Source organism: Pyricularia pennisetigena (assembly GCF_004337985.1).
Source record: "Pyricularia pennisetigena strain Br36 chromosome Unknown Pyricularia_pennisetigena_Br36_Scf_14, whole genome shotgun sequence".
NCBI classification, from domain to species: domain Eukaryota; kingdom Fungi; phylum Ascomycota; class Sordariomycetes; order Magnaporthales; family Pyriculariaceae; genus Pyricularia; species Pyricularia pennisetigena.
The window spans coordinates 54702-61835 of NW_021940926.1; positions in this window are offsets into that span (position 1 = coordinate 54702).

The following is a 7134-nucleotide window of genomic DNA, read 5'->3' on the forward strand; positions in this document are numbered from 1 at the left end:
ATCAGAGCGTAAAACCCTACTATACGAACATATTCCGGCAAAATTGAACACCCAGCTTTTCGACGACGCTAAAAATCCGGATATATCGTACGAGTCTTTCGTGAACAAAGTCGCCAACGCTGCACTGGCTAATCAGCGCGCCTACGAGGAAAACCTTAAAAGGAAACAGGCTAAAAAGGGGCGCCAATCGCCCGAGCCTCGTCGTCGCCGTTCCCGCGATTACGAACACAGGAGAGAGGTTAAAACAGCGACTCCCACACCCGTTAAGGAAGTAGTCACTTTTTCCGACAAGGAAAGGAGCGCTCTTTTGGACGCAGGTCTTTGTTTTCTATGTAAGAAGGCCGGCCACCAATCCCGTCACTGCCCCGATCGCAAAATTATCGCCAATATGTTACAGGCTCTGGACCATGGGGATTCGTATTCGCAGCCTGACAATTCGATTCGCAACTCGTCGTCGACTTCCTCGTCTGATTCGGAAAACTGCTAAGGCTGCCGGAAGTCTCCTCGGCAGTCTGCATGCCTCAGATAGCTAAAATCGATAGATCACCTAAATTAAACACCTTTCTTGCTCCCATTCAATTGCAAGACAAAGGTCGTGGTCTCAACGCCCAAGCTCTCTGTGACACCGGAGCAGATGTGTACTTATCCATCCGACCGAGCCTCGCGAAAAAGGTCGCCCAACGTTTAGAGCTACCTATCAAAAAGCTCCCCAAACCTTTGGACTTTGGAGATTTTAACAGGAAGGTCACCGCAAGAGCCACCGAATACCTTCGGCTCACTTTGCAAATCGACGGACGACAATTCCCACGGCAGAAATTCATCCTCCTTGAAACGGCCCACGATGTGTTTATCGGACAAGAATGGTGGACGAAGCATCGAGTAGGCTTATTCCCAGCTACCCGCAGCTTCGTTTGGCCCAACGACCTGCCCGCCATGGCCCAATACTCACCCGCAATCGTTGTACAACGTTCGAATCCGCCTCTGGACCTTGAGGCCCAAGCTGACGCAGTCCGCCGGGACCGCAAGATGGAACAAGAAGACCGTCGCATCCAGGTCCACAAGATACTTCGAAGCCCTAAACGCCAACACGAAAACCAGGCTCAGATCGCAGAAATTAACGCCTTCCCGACTATCCCAAAGACCGTTTCTAACAAAGGCCTGCCAGCTAATATTTGTGCCCTCCTTAACGACCCTCGTCAAGATCGATGGAAACGATCCCCGTTACCCACGGAGCCTATACCGTTGGTACCAGTAAACGATACGCCTACGACCAGCCTGAATGCGGTATCAGCCCTGCAGTGGAACAAGACTCACGATGGACGTCCCATTCCATTCCCTGCAGACGAAGACCCGGAGCACATCGCGCAAGTACGAGCCAAGTTACCCAAAGCACTTGCCCACCTTGAGGGTTTCTTTTCCAAAAAGGCGTCGACGATTCTCCCGCCTAGCCGACCCGGCTTCGACGTGGTTTTGGAACTCGAGAAACCTTTGGAGGGGAGGCCAGCCCGCTATTCGACCCCTTTCGCGATGATGGAGTTGGAAAAAGAAACCATCGACGAACTTCTGAGGATCGATTTCATTGAACGGACCATGGAGGAGACCGCAGCTTCAACTTTGTTCGTTCCTAAACCACAATCGAAGGAGCAACGTTTTTGTGTGGATTACCGATGGGTAAACAAATTCATCAAAGGACGACAAGTACTTGCCCCCGACGTGGCCGGGACGTTGAGCAGATGTGGAAAAGCCCGGAGGATGACCAAGATCGACATTATTCGAGCTTTTAACAGATTGCTAATGGATCCGAAGTCACGGTATTTAACGGCGTTCAAAACGCGACAAGGCACATTTCAGTGGAAGGTCCTACCCTTTGGACTGAAGGTCGGACCCGCCTGGTTCCAAGCTTTTATCAACGCTCAGCTTAATGAACTGCTGGACGCTTTCGCGAGCGCCTACGCAGACGACGTGTTGATTTATACCGAGGATAAATCGGAGCAAGTCCATTTTGAGCAAACCGAGGAGGTTATTTACAGGCTGCACAAAGCCGGACTCCAAGGCGATATCAAAAAGTCAAGTTTCGGCGTTTTCGAAATCGAGTACCTGGGTTTACTTCTAGAGATCGGTAAAGGTATCCGCATCGACCCCAAAAAGGTCGAAGCCATCACCAGCTGGCAATGGGACGACGTCACCTCCGTTTCCGCAGTACGATCCTTCCTAGGCTTATGCAATTTCGTTCGGACGTTCTGCCATCACGCCAGCGAACAAGCAGAACCTCTGACCCGATTATTGAAAAAGGGAGTCCCGTTCGAAAGAGGCCCCGAGCAGAAATCTGCCTTTGAAGCGCTGAAACAACTGGTGGTCACCGCCCCCGTGATGAGTTTCTTCAAACCCGGTATGCCTGTCAGGATGGACACCGACGCCAGTGGCAGGGCCACCGCCGGTGTCGTGTGGCAGCAACAGGACGATGGCAGCTGGAAGCCAATCGGCTATTCGTCCAAAACCATGTCCCCTGCTGAACAAAACTATCCGATTCAGGACCAGGAGCTATTAGCTGTGATTAATACGCTAAAGGACTTCGAACCAGCCCTGTTGGGTACCAAGTTCTGTGTTTTCACCGATCACCAGGCCCTAATTTATTGGTCGACCAAGAAACTTTTGTCCGCTCGCCAGATACGATGGGCTGACTACCTGGCCAACTTCGACATCACCTTTAAATACCGTCCCGGCAAGGATAATGTGGCAGCCGATGCCCTTTCGCGCAAAACCATCGACAACCCTACGGTCAAGGCCCGAGCTGTGTTAGACCGCACCATTGCACTAATCCCTCCAGAAAAGATCGACTCCCGACCCGGCGAACCTCTTCCAACCATTAGCAACTTGGAACCCTCCGCACCGCAGGGAGCTGACCTGGTGGCCCTTATCCTGGAAGAAAACCTGAAACAGAACCTAGGTCACCACGACAATTTGTTAACGGTACCCGAGACTACCCAGGATGGCAAAATCTTCTTAAGAACGGCTCTCATCCGCGAAGCTCATGAGCCCAAGATCTTCGGCCATGGAGGCCAGAATAAAACCCTCAGCCGCCTGAAAAAGGACTATTGGTGGCCCGACCGAAATCGAGACGTCAAACGCTACATTAAGAATTGTCGCGAATGTCAACGCAACAAGGTACGACATGATAAGACGCCTGGGCTGTTGCACCCACTGGAGATCCCTAGACGGTGTTGGCAGCACGTAATGGTAGACGGCAAAGATATGCCCAAGGATAAAGAAGGCTATAATTACGTCTGGGTCTTCATCTGCCGATTGACCAAACTTTTGGCCACCCTACCGGGAAAAAAGACGGACACCGCGGAGACCTTGGCCATGCGGTATTATCAGACCGTGTACCGTTGGAAAGGCGTCCCCGATTTATGGCTTTCCGACAACGCCGGACCGTTTATATCCGAGTTCCTAAACACTCTAAACGAGTTGACAGGAACAAAGCATAAACATGGAAGCGCCCGCCACCCTCAAAGTCAGGGCAGCGTCGAAATTACCAACGCTGAATTGGATCAGAAAATGCGCTTTTATGTAGACAAATACCAAACGAATTGGCGACGGCATATCCCCGCTTTCGACTTCGGCCACAACTCGTCCGTTCACGCCTCTATTGGCATGGCACCGATCGAAGCAGAAACAGGAGCTCGCCCTAGAGACCCGCTCTCTCTACCTTTACCCGAAGAAGACCTGGAGACCGGTCAGCAACAAAAGGCGCTGGAAATGGTCCGCCAAGCCCGGCAAGCTCAGGAACTGGCCCGCAACAACGGACTCGGAGCGCAGATAGAGCAACAGAGGCAGGCTAATAAGAAGCGGCGACCGGTCGACTTTACGGTGGGAGATGCGGTTTACGTTAGCAAAAAGGGTTTTTCCACCGAAGCTCCTACGACCAAGTTGGACTCGCAAAATGCAGGACCATGGACGATTCTCGAGGAAAAGGGCCACAGCTTCGTTCTCGACACCCCTGCCTGGTATAAAGGTAGTAAGCTGTTCCACGCCAGCCGACTGCGCAAGGCAGCAACGGATCCATTACCTCAGCAGTATCAAAAGCCGGAACCACCGGTCGAAATTAACGGAGAACCGGAGTGGGAGGTGGAGCAAGTGTTGGCCTCGCGACTATTCGGACGAAAAAAGACGTTGCAATATCAGGTATCGTGGGTCGGACTCGACCCTGATGAGACATGGTATGAGGCCCGCGACTTGAAAAATTCACCAGTACTGCTGGATACCTTTCACAGGGAGTACCCGGACGCAGCAGGACCTCGGGTAAATTTGCAACAATGGATCAGGAGCGCAGCAGAGGATGTTTTTGCGGAGGACGGACCCGAGGACAATGTTGCCGAGCATGATGTGAAAAAGACACGAGAGCGGCGGAAGGCCCCGAGGAGACACACGTGACAAACTCAAGACCCTGACCGCCTGCGTCGATCAGGCCTTGGAGGGGGGTAATGTGAGGATTAGGCCACCAGACCCACCCTCAGAATCACCACTCCACTCACCAGCCACACTAGGCCCAGGGCGTGCAAAGGGTCCACTCACCCCGGATTTAAAACGCGTCTCTCCAGCGCGCCGTCAATTGTAATTTCTCTCTTCTCTTCAGTTTAGAATTTTCGTCGATAGCGCCTAATACACTGAGGTTCTCCAATGTATGCCTGGCCGTGACATTGAAAAACTTTCGTGGATTTTTTTTCTGAATTTAGGCGGAGGGGTCAATCCACGAAATTCCTTTGAAAACTGCATCGGGTTAAATATTTCGTCGGCCTGATCAGATTTCGAGGATTTAACCTTGGCCCAAAAAAGACAGATGAGCTAAAAAACCACTTATGTAAGCGATAATCAGTGTGAGGATCAGGCCCCTAGACCTACCCTCAGAATCACGACTCGGCTCCACACCGAGCCAGGGATCGGACAAGGATCCACTACCTCCGGATTTAAGCGCGTCTCTTGAGCGCGTCGTCGATTGTAATTTCTCTCTTCTCTTCAGTTTAGAATTTTCGTCGATAGCGCCTAATACACTGAGGTTCTCCAATGTATGCCTGGCCGTGACAATCAGCTAGGTTATTACAATATATGTTTCATACTTGTACTACCAAGCCTTCCAGTCTTTCCCCTTCCGTACACGCAACAAAAATTTTTTCATCCTCCACCATTCATGGGTCAGACCCACTTTTGCTAGCGATTCACACCCAAACACACCAATAAGCTTAACAGCTGAAGAATTTTCGCCCTCCGGGCGCCGGTCGTCATGGCCTCACCAGAGGTCTCAAACCGCCGCGCGCGCCCGCAGAGCACGCCGCAGGGCCGGGCCGAGCCGGAACACGTATCTAAAACCGCCCCAACAGCCTCCATCCTCAGGGATGCCGGGTTACCGTCAGCAAAGGTCGCGATGGAACACCATCGGCTAAAATACGCATTTCGACTACGGTTGACGGACAAACTGCATCCGCTAAACAGGCGACAGTTTAGACATTTAGTGGAACGGGGCCGCAATGCCGGCCATCTCCAATCACGGGCTTCGAAACTGCTCGACGCCGAAATGGTATTCTCGCCGCTAATTCCCACTCAGCTGTCACCACCCCGGTACACCCCCGGATCCCGCAAAGACCCAACAGGAGGGAAAAGTAAGAGGGAAGCAGCCAATAATTTCCAAAGGTGGATAAGGCAGCTCGGGCCTAACGACATAACAGTGTTTAGCGATGGCTCCGAACAGTTTGATCCAAACCAAGGCCACCTGGTGGGATAAGGGTTTATCGTGTACCGCAAAGGCGAGATAACCGCCCAAGGCTCAGCAGCTTTGGGCGGGCCATGCCACGTTTTTGACGCCGAAACGGTCGGGGCACTGCGCGGCCTCGAGGCAGCCGACGCGAACCCAGAAAATACAATATGGGTATATGTGGATAGCGCCTCCGTTATTTGGGGCCTGAGAGGATCCCCGTCGCTGTCCTCGCAATGGACCTATATCCGATTCCACGAACTCGTGGAGGAACTGAAAAACACAGGCGTCAACTTCCGTATACGACGGTGCCCGGGGCATGAAGGAATCGAAGGGAACGGGAAAGCAGACCGCCTAGCAGACGAGGGCGCGAAAGGACCCGCGGACACCGACCCCCGCACGCAAGGCGCGACCGTCAGCGGCATCCGATCCGAACTTCGGAAAGCAGCCCGAAAGGCCAGCGCGCGATGTTGGCAGGCCAGGAAAACTTCAGAGGCATATGACCGGTGGACATTGGAATATAACCCAACCAAGGAACCAAACGAATTCGGGTTACCTCGGCGCATTTTGGGGCATTTCCTAGCTATGCGGACAGGATACGGGGACTTTCGAGGCTACCACGACCGGTTTGCTCACCATGGCGCAAAAACGCGATGCCCCTGGTGCGATAATTCCACGGCACCAGACCATTTGGTTCACTGCCCACACAGTTTCAAATTATGGAAACAGTGGCCCAACGGCCCGACTCAGCTGCCAAACGCGCAGACCAGATAAGAGTACCTGTACAAGACACTGGGAAACCCGCGGGCCCTCGAGAGGTTCGCAGCCATTTCTGGCCATTTTACCCTCCCTCCGCGCTAAAAGCGCATCGAACCTGCCCTAGTGGACACCCCCGCGCGCAACGGTGCGCACGAACAGACGGCGAAAGGCGCCGCAGGCTGGTTTTACCTCTGCAGTAATATAAGTTGCAGAGCCGCAGCAGGCACCCACCCCTACATCGCCCCGGGCCCGGCCCGTGACGATCGATCCGCTATATAGACTCATGTAGACTTAGATAGCGCGCCGTGATGCTCCACGTGCGGCTGCATGCGCGGAAAACCGGCGTTGCCGGCGCTCCGCGCGGCCCGGCGTTCATAGATACTACTACTACTACTACTACTACTACTACTGCCAAATGCTACCACCAAATGAAACAAACAATCAAAGTTCGCGTCCGAAGCGCCGCCCTCCCCCGCTGGCAAACATTTTAATATCCCTACCCCGCCAGGCTTCGGTATCGTGGCATCGTGTCCGGCTACGTGAGGAACTGGCCGAGCGCTGTGCCGCTGTTACATCGATTTCACGATTGAGCGAGACGGCCGATATCGTTCTTACGATCAGTAAAG